At 39.5% G+C, this 16247-nt stretch overlaps 1 long non-coding RNA gene across 1 annotated transcript; it reads right to left on the bottom strand.

Moving 5' to 3' along the window:
- Positions 1-208: 208 nt before the first annotated feature.
- LOC104231646 (uncharacterized) lies at positions 209-1728 on the bottom strand. Its single transcript, XR_712125.2, has 3 exons — positions 1420-1728; positions 1262-1304; positions 209-513 (listed from the first exon to the last, which is right to left on the bottom strand). It is a non-coding gene; the product is annotated as an uncharacterized lncRNA (long non-coding RNA).
- Between the last annotated feature and the right edge of the window lie 14519 nt (positions 1729-16247).

Raw genomic sequence — 16247 nt, 5'->3', positions numbered from 1 at the left:
AATAGGATTTTTACATATATCACCTAAGAAAGTAGTGCTACCAAATACTCAACCTTTCAACAAGGCAGTTGATAACATTAGAAGCTAATGGACAACCATTGACCAAGACTATAATTCTCCGTTATCTTCGAATCAAATTAACAAGTAGCATAAGTGTATCTGCTATAAGGAAAGCAAGAAAATTAGTTACTATAGATGAAGGGTGGTTAACTTGAATAAAGAGACTCATCCTTTTATAACTAAGAATTATAAACTAAATACATCCAGTTGTGAATTGAAAATCAGAAATTCATTAGCAAAAGGTTAACATCACAAGTGCATGTTTGTGAGTCAACATCAACTTTGTCTATGCTTGTTAACTCCATCTCTCAGATTTACAAACACAAGCAGATATACAAACAGTACATGGACAAGGAAAGCAAATTCCCATGTGAGTTACCTTGAAGAAGACAAAGTAAGGAACAAAAAAATAGAGTACAACACAGATATCTCGGGTTGTTCTTCAGCTTCAACCTGAAATACAGAGACATGCACAATAAATCAACACTGAATGAACTCAGCCATTCCGTGTGAGAGTGACGACCAAATATCATATTAGCTATCTGATACTGAGACTAGCTCGATGACTAAAGACTAGGTTTTCATACTTAGATCAACAAACATATTTTGCAACTGTAAATATACACAAGAGTTCTCAGATCTCAATGCACAAGTCGTATTGAATAACTTATGTCAAGTCATTTTTCAACTGTAATCTCGGGACAAACTTCAAATTTGATTCAAATTTGCAACTGCTGATTAAACTTCGCTTGATTCATAATAGTGAGGGTGTAGATGTGGTGCTTCTTTTTAAGTATTTATTTATTTCTCCAATATTTATACTAGTTCCCAAAAATTAGGCCATAAACTATATAGAATATTTGTTTAATTATGTTCACTGAAAAACGAAGGAACAAGCTCGACCTGACAATTTTTCACTGTAACTTAGATCACCTACACGCGACCGAATTTCCCCTAGCTAAAGGCCTTTTTTCTTGTAGTGTATAATTATAATAAGAAACAGAACCTTTTATGCAGCAAAACCAAGGGGGAATAATGTCCATTGAAATATATATCTCAAATAAGAAAAGAATTTGCAGATAAACCTAGAACCAACATCAGAAAATCAAAAGCTTGAAACAAAGAAAGAAAACCCCAAAGAGAAAGTAACCAAAAACAAAAAAACATATCTTCTAACAGAGGAAAAAGTATAAGAATTTACCTGCAAACTGCACCAGATGAAGCAACATATCTAAGGTTACCACCTGAAAATCCAAATGAAGCGTTAGACAAAAAATTTGTTGATAAATCTGTTACATTTCTATTAAAAACCCAGATAAAAGAACAATCAAAACAAGAAAAGCATACAAAAAGAATCACCTCTTAACAATAAATTAATTTGGTGATTTGGGGAAGGAGTGCGGGAGAAGTGCTGAAGCAGCAACTGTCCTTGTAGAAGTGCCGGAAAGACCGACAGAACTGTCCTTGGGGTTTTGGTCTTTGGAAACTCTAGGGTTTGATGATTATGGTGGTCTAATGAAGAGGTATTTGATGAAACTCGGCCATTAAACTCGGCAAAGATGAAAAACAAAAAGATCAGAGATGCGATTCTGGGTGAATCGACGAGGGAGCTCTGATGTATCAATGAGGGAGTACATTTGGATACAGTACTGGGGATACGTTTGGGACTTTGGGAGGTAGGCTGGTAATGTTAAAAATTTAAAAAAATAAGAAAATGATATGTCACTAATTAGCTTGGCGAGCCAGTAAAATTTTCAGCTGAAAAAATGAGGGAATTGAGTACCCGTTCCCATAGAATTTTTTTCCCAAAACCGTTGCCATATACATTTCTATTGGGACGGTTAACAAATCCGTTGTGACACAAAACTCTATGGCAACGGTTTTGTTACATTTGCAACGGTTTTGTTACATTTGCAACGGTTTGAGGTCTAAAGTGTGCTGATACCTGCCAAATTCTATTGTAACGATTTGAACCATTATTATATCACCTCTATAGCAACGATTTGTGAACTGTTACCAAAAAACTGTTCCCATAAGCCCATTTTCTGGTAGTGCATGTATAGCATTAACACACTCCACCCGACCTTCACCCTCATTTACATCAAGATTCAACAATACCGCCTCTAGAGGGTCCTCTGCATTGATCATTGCACTAGTATCATCAACTATCACTGTCGTGACAAGATCCACAAAAGAGAACACTTCAGTACTGTTGGGCTGCTTCATTAACTTGCACACATGAAAGACCACTTTTTCATCACCCACCCGGAAGGTGAGTTCCCCTACTTCCACATCAACTAAGGCCTTCCTAGTTGCAAGGAAAGGTCTTCGCAATATGATCGGAACCTCATAATCTACCTCACAATTCAAGATCACAAAATCAGCGAGCAAAATGAACTTGTCTACCCGAACAAGAACAACATCTACAATACCAAACAACCTCTTCATAGTTCTATCCCCCATTTGCAACCTTATTGAAGTAGCCCTCGGTTGCCCAATATCTAAAGTCTTGAAAATGGAGTAAGGCATCAAGTTGATACTTGCCCTCAAATCACATAAAGCTTTTATAAAGTCTGCACTCCTAATGGTGCAAGGAATGGTGAAAGCGCCAGATCTTCTAGCTTTGGAGTCATCGAGTGCACTATTGCACTAACTTGGTGGGTCATCTTGATGGTCTCACAATACATGGATATTTTCTTTGTCACCAAGTCTTTCATGAACTTGGCGTACCCCGACATTTGTTCTAGAGCCTCCACCAAAGGCACATTAATTGATAAGCTCTTCATCATGTCAATAAACTTCTTAAACTGGTTCTCATTTTTCTACTACGCAAGCCATTAAGGATAAGGTGGAGGTGGCCTTGGCAAAGGAGCTTTGGCTTTAGGCACAACCGTTTTCGGCATGTCTATTACGTGTTCCCTAAACGGGTTCACGTCATTTTGAGTTTCCACCTCGTTATCTTGGATATCAATCCTCACTTCCTCATTCAAGTTCTCATTAGTCACATTCTCAACCACCAAAGGGATATCATCCTCTTGCAACTCAACTTCATCACTCAAATTTTCTTTTTGTTTGGAGGCATTCACATTACCGCCTTGTCAACTTCTTGTAGTTACCGCCATTGCATGCCCGGTATTATTCCCACCCTTCGAGTTGATTACCGTATCACTAGGTAGAGCCCCCTTAGGGTGAGTATTCAAGGATTGTGAGATTTGTCCTAATTGAACCTCCAAGTTTCTGATTGAAGTATTGTGGGATGCCAACTGGGCATCAGAGTCAGCATTCTTTTACATCATCTATTCAAACATCATTTCGATTCTCCCCATTTCATTGTTGGATGAACTAGGACCTTGGGATGGAAATGGGGGTGGATTGTTCGGTTGTTGATACATCGGGGGCCTTTGAAAGCCTTGCCCCAGATTTCCTTGATTGCCATTGTTCCAACTACCTTGATTTTTGTTTCCACCCTAGTTGTTGTTGTTGCCACTCCAATTACCCTGATTGTTCCGGTTGCCTCAATTTGAATTTTGGTTGTTTTTTCCCCAATTACTATTCCCTTGTTGTTGTTGATTTCCTCAATTTCCTTGGGATCTCCATTGTTATTGTTGGTTAGAAGAATTGCCCCTTTGGCCCTTAAAGTTGTTCACGTATTGCACTTCTTCATTCTGCTTATCATACCCATCATCTTGGAACCTACCACTATCTTGGTCATATTGATCCTAACTCCCTTGGTTTTGTTGACCTCTTTGTCTTCTTTTGTTCACTAACATACACCATACATAGCATTTACTTGTCGTGGAGTTTGAACCTGCCGTAATTGTGTCTTTGCTAGCTGGTTCATTGTTGTTGTCAATTCTGTTATTGCATGTCCATGATTATGGAGCTCTTTGTGCAAGTGAATGACCATGGGGTCACCCTGTGGCACATTGGCTCTACTTTGCCAAGCGGAGGACGTGTCAGCCATCTCATCCAATATTGCATTAGCCTCATCATACGGTGTGTTCATGAAATTGCCCCCGGCGAGTTGGTTCACTATGCAATAATTTGTTGTGTTAATGCCTCGGTAGAATGCCTGTTGTATCATTGCCTCAGTCATATCATTATTTGGGCATTCCTTTACCATAGTCTGGTATCTCTCCCATATCTCATTCAATGGTTCGTTGGGCTCCTGTTTGAAAGCTAAGATTTCATCCCTCAAGGTTGCCATGTGGCGCTGTGAGAAAAACTATGCAATGAATTTATCCGCCAACACATCCCAAGTAGTGATGGAATGGTTGGAAGCCTTTCAAGCCAGTCCAAAGCTTTCCCTCTAAGTGAAAAAGGGAATAATCTCAACCGAAGTGCATCCTCTGACATATTTTTTTCTTGCTCCCCCAATAGGTATCCACGAAGCCCTTAAGATGTTTGTAAGCATTCTGATGGGGAACACTTGTGAAATACCGTCGCTGCTCCAACAAAGTCAACATCACATTTATAATTTGGAAATTGCCCGCCCGGATCCATGGTGAGATAATTGCACTAGCATATCCTTGGTTTGGAAGCACATGAAGAGCTACTCTTGGAGGTGGGGGAGGGTCTGGAACATTATCATTGGCCTGCCGGCCTCTCCTTTGTCCTTGAGGTACTAGAGGCACCTTATCTTCACCATTATCATCAACCTCCTCCCCTGGATCATGTTTCCAAGAGGGTGATTGTTATTGTTTGCTGCCATTTTGTACCTGAATTGGCAACACACACAAATTAGTATCATAGAAGGAAGAACAACAATACATAAAACTATTCAGATAGATAGCCAAAACTGCTTAGCTCTCCGGCAACGGCGCCAAAAAGTGATCGGGTCCAACCCTACACCACTACAGAGTGGCGAGAGCGGTCAATGCAGCTTTTACTTGAGAAGGTCGGGATCGAATCCACAGGGAGCTACAACAATGTTTGGAGTTGGATTCCTATCTGATCTAGCAGTGTGTACTGCTCTTAATTACACTTCCAACCATATTTGTTTGTTTGTTACTTCTAATTTTATACTAATGATATGCAAAACTAAGCTAAGTATAAATGTTTGTAAGGTTTTCTAAATAGTTAAAGAGGCACTAGGGAAGTGACTTTCGCCTAGGTGAATACTTGACGGGTTTTAAAGCCTAAGGCAAAGTTGTTATGATTGCGATCGCGATATAGCCAATGCAAGAAACTACTCACTCTATACCTCTCGGTAGCTTGAGTGACTTTTCCCTTATTGACTTTCTCAAGACCAATTGGGTGTCAAAATTGGCTCAAGTCGGGTATTACTATCTCTAGGTTTAACCTTTTAATTGGGGCTATCAATCCCTTGAATACGCCTCAATTCCTTGTTGGCCTGATTTTCCTAGACTCAAGCTCTCTTTCTCAAGAAGAGCCCAAGTCAAAAAGGCACAAATTAGTATTTGCAACCACTAATTCACCATGGAAAACACAAATCGGGCCAAATATCAACCACCCATAAACATCTAAGCCTTAAAATAAGAGACCCATCAAATGCCCACACTAGGGTTGAGCCACAACCCTAACTAATGGGTCTAGCTACTCATAATAATAGAAGAAATTAGATATTGAGATGAAGAATAACCCATAAAATATAATTACAAGCTAAGATTCGAAGATTCAATATTAAACTAGCTACACAATTACTCAAAATAGCTAAAAAATGGCATTCATGTGCTCAGCTACAGATAAGATGACCTAAACATCTGAAAAAGAAGTATTTATACAATGCTGAATTTTCTGGACAAAAATACCCCTAAAGGAGGTACCGCAGACCGCGGAAAATAAACTGCGGCCACGGTGAGGCTTTTTGGCTTCAAATCTTATTCTCTGAATCTGGCCACCGCGGGCCGTAGTAAATGGACTGCGGCCACGATGGCTTCGTTGCAGACCGCAACAAATGGATCGCGGACCGTGGTGTCTTGAAACTTCAATACTTCATGTTCTCTGAATCTCTTCTCTGCGGACCGCAACAAATGGACCATGGCCGCGAAGAAGCTATAGCGGCCGCGAAAAATCAACCGCGTGCCGCATTGCTTGAAATTCCAGAATTTTATCCTCTCTGATCTTTGCCACCGCGGACCGCGATAAAAGCACTACGGTCGCGGTGAGTCTATTGCAGCCGCGGTAGATTTACTGCTGTAGCGGTGCATTGACTTGTTCTTGGCACTTGTGTAGGTTTCACTCCTTTTTGAGCTGATTTTTACTTCCTTATCATTTTTTTGACCAAACACTGCAAACAAGCACAACATGTAAGCTTTAGGGATTACTTGTATACATTTTTAATCCAAAACTCAAGCAAAAAGGAGTATAAAATAGACTAGAATCCCTAGTTATCAAGCACACACATCCATATTGGTCTACAAATGAACCCCTTATCAAGTAGTTCTTGAAGTTTCTCCTTCAACTCCTTTAACTCCTCCGTTGCCATACTATACAGTGAAATAGAAATGGGCTGAGTGCCCAACACCAAATCAATACCAAAATCAATATCCCTGTCTGGTGGCATGCCCGACAGATCTGCACGAAACACATCTGAAAAAATCCCTCACAACCGGGACTGAAACAATGGTAGGAGTCTCTATATTGACTCCCCTCACGAAGGCGAAATAAGAAAGACAACCCTTCCCAACCATCCTCTGGGCCTTCAAAAATGAAATCACTCTACTGGGATCATAACCCATCGAACCTCGCCACTCAATCAGGAAAGAGCATAGCCAACGTCGTTGTCTTAGCGTAATAGTCCAGAATAGCACGACATAGAGACAACCAATCCATATCCAATATCATGTCAAAATCCACCGTACTAAGCAACAAAGGATCCACTCGGCTCCAAACCCCCGATAGCCACCACATAAGGCCAATACATGCTATCCACAACCGCGACATAACTTGTTTATGAGAATTCCCAGTCTCCAAATCCATATAGCACACGAATCACCATATCCGATCCCATCTCCATCAGTCGTACATCTAACACACCTTTAATACTCGATTATTCCACGAGGGATACTCCTATAATCATTTCTGTGCCACCAAGCAAACTCGAATATCAGGAGTCGATCAACAAGAGAGTGCCACAATACTAATAAAGTATCCTTAACTCAAAAATATTGCCCTTTATGAAAATGTATACCCTCATCAAGCCACACCAATTAGTAATATCATTTACGTAGTCATCTAAAACTATCCATGCTGCCTAAGAATTAATGACCTTCCTTTCGGAATTGAACCATGTCCTTACACATGCAATTCTCAATCCTACACAGCATACCACATATACCATGCCATCCCATGATAAATATGAGAACTTCATAATCCATTCCGAGCCATAAGCAACTGCGTACTCAACTAGCCAAGAATTTTCCATTTGATCCCATCTAAAAGAAAATCACTATACATCACATGCTCCTCACACCAGTAGAAAATATACATCTCTAACCGTGGTAGAAACCATCAAGAACTCTCCGAATCCCATTTGCACAAAACCAAACCTTCAAGACTGAATCCTTTTAACTCTACCAAGTTACGCAGGTCACCAAAAAACAAGAGCATTTCCATGAAACACCTGTAGAAACTCATTACATCATAAGCACCCAAAGAACTAATCATATCCCTTACTATTCCGATCCGACCTACTACCAAGCTATCCTATTTATCCAAGTTCCTTCTAAATTACCTTCAAATTATTACTTCTCCTCGCCAGAATACCGCAATCCTTAACTCAAACTCACCACACGAGACACAAGCATAAAACTACACTGTCTAAAGGCTCATAAATCGCTAAATACTCTCTTAAATATCCCCAAAAGTACCACATTCAAAATACTTACCCTGAAGAGACTTCCTTTGAATCTAAAGCCATTACCTTTACCTTTCTGATACTGATATGTATAATCCATAATAATATAGAAATGTCACAAGTCTTGACATCGTCCAATGCAAACCTCAGTTTCTAGCCAAATACACATACTGAAGATCTCTAATTATTACATGTAAATCTTGAATCCTTTAAAACCATTCTCGGGAGTCATCCACTCTACTCAGGTTTCAATTAAACTGATCAAATGAATCGAACAACCTGTGCCCCATTAGTACAGCAGCACCCAAGGAAGTCACCCATCCTTCTAAGCACCCGAGTGATATCCTACTCCATACCCGTTACATCCCTTACGACAGCAACTAATTCATCCAACGATTTCTTATATATCCATAAAACACACCATTATCCAAAATTTTCTTTACTCGAGTCATCCTCAATCTCAAACTCTATAAGCTACAACTGATTCACTGGTATACCACAAACTGAAACTAATACGACACTTAGCCGTGCAATCAATTTATCAATAGAAGACTCCCCCACTTGGCTCAAAGCCATAGGTCAAACACACAAAAACTCGCAATGCCCATACTCCATTACTTCCATAATACTATAGGGAGATTAAACTAAATCCTTCATAAGCCTGTGCAACACAATCATCTAGTACTTCAAATCATCTGCAATCTTGTATTCACCCTCGTAACAGTCATGCCCACTCTCATAAGCGATCCAAACTCAAATTACAACGCATATATTTCACTAGTAAAAGAGGGCTCCCAACAAACAACATAGGGATCACACAAACTTCAGAACACCTCCTAGGAGATAACCCACCTGCTTTGCCTCAAACTAACATCTCTTCATACCCTTCCACCGTCATAAACATCACGCAATCGCTTAATTTTCCTGAGTCTGAACCTCATATCACAACATGAAATCTACTTCACTTCCCAACTAGACAACATGAAAAGATCATTCAACACACCCACAACTTAGGGCTATGCATCAAATCACGATGGAAATCAAGCACCAGATAGTTCTTTTTACCCTCAAGCAGACCCTTCTCATCACATTCAAATTATATGAACACACCTCACAGTCACATTATACTAATCGCGTAGCCATCCAATCATCACTTCCTCTAATAGGAATACTATTGAATATATAAATCCAAAAGCACGTGCTCACACAATCAACACCTCAGTGCTCAACCTACAGGCAAAGCCCGGCCTCAAGTCCTCCAGACTGGCCCAATATCAATACACAAAAATCAAATCTCGCCCCTTGTTTAAGGAACCACAAGCCGTCGATACACAACTGATATCGTGCGTGCATACGAACGCGTGGAATGAATTGGAAGAGTTACATTTCAAGCTGAATCAATGTCGCACGATAAGAATTCAAGAATGATGGGTTTCCTAAAGATTTTGTAGCCTCTCGAAGATAAGAACAAACGTCTCCGTACCGATCAACGAGACTCTACTAAACCTGCTCATGACTCGTGAGACCTATGCAACCTAGGATCTGATACCAGCTTGTCACGACCCCAAATCTACCATATCATGATAGCGCATATCGTAGTATTAGGCAATCTGACACACTAACAAAACCAACCAATATTTCCATTTTTAAGATAAATTCGAAGCTATTTAACAATAAACTTTTATAAAGGGATTAAGTCAAAACAACACTACGGAAAGAAAGCCCGACATCTGGGTATCACTAGTTATGAACATCTACAAAGGACTATCCGATAACACTAAGATATATACAAACTGGAAAATAACTAATAACAATCTATAGGAAGATAGGAGGGACAAAAGCAGGGATGCGATCACCGTGCAGCTACCTTACTAACTCCAGCAAATCCGCGACAGATGAAAACACCACTCACTAGCACATCTAGCAATCCCTGGATTTGGACACAAGATGTTGGGAGTAATGTGAGTACGCCAACTCAGCAAGTAATAAAGGTAAATAGAGACTGAGCAGTAGTGAAGAGCATTAAAACACATACAGTTCATAACACGAAAACTCAGTAGAATACAACAGGCTTCTAAATCAGTATATGAATCAAATCATCTCGTTTAAAAATCCAATTTTCGGTAAAAATCATTTGAAGATATGTAAAATCCATTTAAAACATCTTTTAATAGTTTTCAAACAAAGTAATGAAACAGTGAGTAAGAATGATGAAAACATAGTCGGCCCCTCGGGCAAAACTCACTCGTATACAGCCCCTCGGGCAATCATCACTGTCACTCATATACAACCCCTCGGCCATACCTCGCAATCACTCGTAAACAGCCCCTCGGGCACAACATGAATCAAGACCAGCCCCTCAGGCAAAATATCATATCACTCACTCAGGGTACCCGTGCTCACTGGGTGTGCAGACTCCGGAGGGTCTCCTACAGCCCAAGCGCTAAATCACTGCAGCGTGCAGCCTGATCCAATATCATTGTGGTGTGCAGCCCGATCCATATATCGCTATGGCGTGTAGCTCAATCCATAAATATATAATCCTCACAATTAGTCCCTCGGCCTCTCTCAGTCATCAACCTCACAAGCCACTCGGGCTATCAGTAAAACATGGTGCTTAGCCCAAAATTTCATTTTATGCATAAAAATGGAGTAATGAAGACTGAGTTATGAAATCAGTAAAACATAGCATGACTGAGTACAGATTTTAAATCAAAACAATGAGGAAATAATAAAAAAGGCCTCTAAGGGTCCAAACAGCTCTGGCGCAAGGCCCAATATGGCATTCAGCCCAATTTGTAGAAAATTCTTTCTAAATCACATAAATATCAAATAGTTTTAGTCAAATACACAACTATATAGTTGCTACGGGACGGATCAAGTCACAATCCGTCACCTAGCATGTGAATCACCTCAAAATAGTGAAACGATGTGAAATCTGGGGCTTCATACCCTCAGGACAAGATTTACAATCATTACTTACCTCAAACCGGACAAAACTCTAACCCGTGATGCTTTTGCCTCTTGACTCGGCCTCTAAATGCTCTGAATCTAACCAAAATTAGTATATTATCATCAATATACGCTAAAGGAATTAATTCCATATGAAAATAAGCAAATTAGATAAACAAATCCCGAATTTGGCTAAAACTCAGCCCCCGGGACCATGTCTCGGAATCCAACAAAAATTATAAAACTAGAAACTCCTTTCACTTTCGAGTCTGTACATACCAAAATCATAAAAATTGGACCTCAATTGGCCCCTCAAATCCCCAATCAAAGCTCTCCAAAGCTCAAGCCCTAACCCTTCAACTTCACCCCAAATCCTCCACTAATTTCATTATTAAATATTGGAAAAATCATCAAAAACACAGAATACAAAGCCCAAGTAACTTACCTCGCTGATACCCTTCGATTCCCTCTTGAAATCACAGCTCTAAGATCCAAACTCGTCCAAAAATGGTGAAGAGGACTGCAATTCGCGAAAGAGATCTTATATACATTCTGCCTAGAACTTTCGCCTTTGCGGTCCATAAGTCGCTTCTGCGGTCAAACCAACAACATCTGCGATTTTCACTTAAACGCCCTTATCCGCATTTGCGTCCATATAGCCATACCTGCGGTCACGCAGTGCGCTCCTCCTTCCGCACTTCTGGTCTCTCTCTTTCTTAGCTGTGGCTGCTTCTGCGGCTGCTCACCCGCTTCTGTGATCATCGCACCTATGGTCCCCACTCCGCAAGTGCGGTTATGACAGCTGAAGGAAGTCTTCAGCACTTCCTCAAATCCCACCCTTGATCTGTCAACCTCTCTAATTCAACCCGAGGCCCTCAGGACCTCAACCAAACATGCCAACAAGTCACATATCACCATTCAAACTTATTCAAACCTTCAAAACACTCAAAACATCATCAAAATACCAATTCACCCTAGGATTCAAGCCTAAGGATTTCCAAACTTCTGAATTCCGTACACGATGCCAAAACCTATCAAACCTCATCTGAATGACCTAAAATTTTGCTCACACGTCACAAATGACACAATGGACCTACTCCAATTTCCAGAATTTCATTCTAACCTCGATATCAAGATTTCCAGTGCCGACCGGAACACGCCAAATTTCCAATTTCGCTAATTCAAGCCTAAATCTATCACGGACCTCTAAATCACATTCCAAACGTGCTCTTAAGTCTAAAATCACCCAACGGAGATAACCAAATCATAAAAATCTAAATCTGAGATCATATACTAAAAAGTCAAGACTAGGTCAAACCTTTCAAAGTTAAAGCTTCAAGTTGAGAATTATTCTTCCATATTTATTCTGATTAACCTGAAAACCAAAACCAACGGTTTACATAAATAATAATACATCACACAGGGCTAGTCATGCCTGAGATCTCGCGAGTAAAGTGCAAATGCTCAAAAAGACCGATCGGGTCGTTACAGTCGAGCGAGTCCGTTTTATATTAACAAATTTGTTGATATGTTTGGGCGAGGCCCGGGGGGCCTCGAGTGCTATTTAGATGATGCATGGATCATGTTTGGACTTGGAACTATGGCTGAAGCAGTATCAATTTCTGGTGTAGTCGCACCTACGTCAAGCTTGCCGCAGGTGCGAGCTCGAAAAAGCGAGCCAATGTTCGTAGATGCGGCCTGGTGTGGACTTCCCAATGGTCATAGAAGTGAGACGGGAACAAACCCTATGAAGGTGCATGTGCGAGGAAGTTGATTGCATAAGTGGGAGGGTTCGCAGGTGCGAGGAATTTGCCGCAGAAACGATCGTGGCAGACATGTGCATGGTCCGCACCTTCGATGTTTTGTCGGTAGAAGCGGAGCCGTAGGTGTGATCGTGCGATCGCAGGTGCGAAACAACTGAAGGCAATGAGGTTCATTTAATGTCGGGGCTTAGGCTATCTTGGTTCATTTCTTTCCTCTATTGGCCAATTTTTGAGTTCTTTGAAGAGGAGTTTTAACTTAGCTATTAAAGGTAAGTAATTCCTACCCAATGTAAGTTTAGTATATAGATTTTGGATAGATTTTAAAATGTAAAATTTTGGAAATTATGGGTTTAGTTGAAAAATCTAGGTTTTGATAAAAATGGGATTTAACCATGAAAATAATTATGGAATTGGGTATAAATTGTATATTTGAGTTCATGAGGTTGTGGGTAACATTTATCTTAAAAAAATTTCGGAATTCGGTTACGTGAGCTCGGGGGTGAATTTTTAGAATCTTCCAATTTGGGTTGAGTAATACCTCTAATAGACAAATTATGAACTTGTAAGTGTATATTAATTAATTTATATAATATTTTGCTAGTTTCGAATTGATTGGCACCAAGTTGAGGCTTTAGAGTGGATTTGTGGACCCGAAGTGAGTTTGAGAATGAGGTAAGTCTCTTGCCTAATCTTGTAAGGGGGAACTCATCCCTCTAGGTGTATCTTGGTATGTATTACTTGTGTGAGTAGCTACGTATGCACGAGGTGCCGAGAGTCCGTGTGTAGCTATATTCCATGATATGTTCGGGTAGTCTTAGATCCACATCATGCTTAAATTGTACTACTGTGTTTATTAGGTATATTAATTGTCTTGAATAGAGCTTGAGACTAGGGATTTTAAAGCTGCAAATTTTTTATTTAGATTTCTTATTTTTGGAAGAATTAAGGAATACATAATAACTCTGAGAAATCCATGTTCTCTCGCGTTGCAAGTACTTGCGCGAGCGATATAAACTTTTCTACTCTCATGGGAGCGGGTGATCGCCTCGACAGTAGAATAGATGCATCTATGGTTTATGTCGTTCGACCCTCAGTAGAGCATACAGTATTTTGAATTGGGCCGTATGACCTCGGCATAAATCGTGCATGATAATACTCAGAGCCCGATTATACGTTATTTCATTTATGGCTTGAGAGGTTACAATTTACTGAATAACCAAAAAGATGTGGAAGTTAGTAGGTTACAATTGGAGACTTTTAAATGGATTATCAGTGAAAGAATCATTTACTCACTGCTTGTTATGGTGCTATTAATATTATTCACTTACTCCCTGCCTATTTAGAATTTCTTTATTTTATTATTGGCCCATAGTGAGTGTCGATGTCGACCTCTAGTTAATACTTCTTCGAGGTTATACTGTATATTTACTGGGTACATGTTGTTTATATAGTCATGCTACACTTCTGCACAAATCGTATAGGATCTGAGGTAGGTGCATTTAGTAGTCAGTCAGGCGCGCACTCCCGTTACCCCGAGGCTTAGTGGTGAGCTGCTCTCTGAGGCTGTTCTGCAACACTCATAGTCTCTCTTTTGTATTTACTTTCTGTTTATCTTATTTCAGACAATAGATTAGTGTTTTGTATATTCTACTAGTTGCTCATACACTTGTGATACCAGGTCTTGGAAACATGCTAGTAGACACTTTATGGATTTTGAGCATTTATTTCAATGCATTTACTCTTTCATTAGTTTCTGCTTTACTTTATTAATTTTCCACTTCTCATTTACTTAATAAAATAAAAAATCAACTACTTTGAAATTATTAAAAGAATGGAGACATGGCTAATTCATCGTTGGCTTGCCTAGCGGTGACGTTTGGTGCTATCACAACCTATAAAAGAAATTGGATTGTGACACCAAATAACCGTCAAAAGTAATTTCATAGTCTTTAATGTGAGCAAGGAAACTCAAGCAGTCATACTTCAATTTAAATGCTTAACACAAGAATAACAAGCACGGATGTGTGTATATAGCATATGTCCGACTCGTTTAAAGGAAGTATAGCAAAAATCTTGAGAATAGTTCATCATGCTTAAAGTATGGTACCATTAGCCTCACATTAGCTCATGCACGATTTATTGTGCTCACGTAGTCAATAAATCGAATAACACATGGAATCAAGTAGAACACATAACCAAACAAGGCATAGAGTAATCTAGAATCTACCTCGAACATGAATAACCATGGAACATGTATATACACTCATCATATCATATATACATCACCCCCATATATAGAAACCAATATCAGCTAGTAGGAAATATTTCCTCAACCAAAGCTATGCAAGACACTTACTGTATTCGGGCTAGTCAAAAGCCCCAAAATCTTGTTTCCTTACTAAATCACCTCTAACCAGTTCGAATCTAGCCAATCATCAATCAAGGAAGCCAACTCATTCAATAAGAAGTAAAATCAACAATGACTCAATCTTTGAAGAACTCCCCAAAGTCAACACTGGGCCCGCATGCCCGAAACATAGAACTAATACCAAAATTTGATTACCCATAACCTATCAAGTCCAAATATATGATTAGATGCCAAAACCGAGTCCAAATTAGTACTCAAATCCTCAAAATTTACATTCTCAAAGTGCAGGCAAAACCTCAAATGTCATCTCAAAATTTCATGTTTTTGGTGTACATATCCATGTAGATTCTTGAATTGTAATAAAAATGAGGTATAGTTCACTTACTCTCTTGCCTTGTATGAAAATTCCCATAAAAAATCGCCCTTACCAAGTCTAGGGTTCAAAATATGAAAGAATAAGCTAAAATCCCCAAATTTCAGCTCTTAAACCAATTACAGATGTTGAATTTGTGATCAAAAGTTCGCAATCGCGACTAGAAGTTCGCAAATGTGGAGTTCGTAGTTGCAACAAAAAGTTCACAATTGCAATGTATCAGCACCACTAATTCCGAACTTTACTGAAATTATCCTAAACCATGCCAAAACTCATCTGGAACCTCCTGGCCACAAACCATATATGCATTTAAATCATAAAATACGCTACGAACCTGTTCGCGCACTCAAAACATCGAAAAGAGGTCATCTTGAGCCGATGTTGACCATGATCAAATTTTACAATCTTAACTTAACTAGTCTCTCAACCAATGATCCAAAACGTACACGATCCCCTCGGGACTCCATTGATTCATACTATTAAATACAAAACCCTTATTATAACTAATCCAACGTCTCAAATGTAACGACCCGACCAGTTATTTTAAGCATTAGCATACCATTCGAGGGTTTGGAACTTTTAGTAGCTTCATATGAAGTATCATGACTTTCATGTATAGGTTTCGATGTTTGAAAGGTTTGAGATTGATTTGGAAGAGAAATATTCATTTTTGGAGGCTTAAAGTTGAAAAGTTGACTAAGGTTTGACTTTTTTGTAAACAATCTTAGATTTATATTTTGATGGTTCCGACTGGTTTGGATGGTGATTTTTGACTTAAGTTTATGTCCGGTTTTGGATTTGGAGGTTCCTAGGTTGATTTAACTCTATTTTGCAAAAGTTGGCAATTTGAAGGTTTAGGAAGTTCATAGGTTTGACAGGGAGTTGAGTTTGATGATATTAGATCAGATTATT

The sequence above is a fragment of the Nicotiana sylvestris genome, chromosome 12, assembly GCF_000393655.2.
Source record: "Nicotiana sylvestris chromosome 12, ASM39365v2, whole genome shotgun sequence".
NCBI classification, from domain to species: Eukaryota; Viridiplantae; Streptophyta; class Magnoliopsida; order Solanales; family Solanaceae; genus Nicotiana; species Nicotiana sylvestris.
This window is presented reverse-complemented; position numbering and strand designations above follow the sequence as displayed.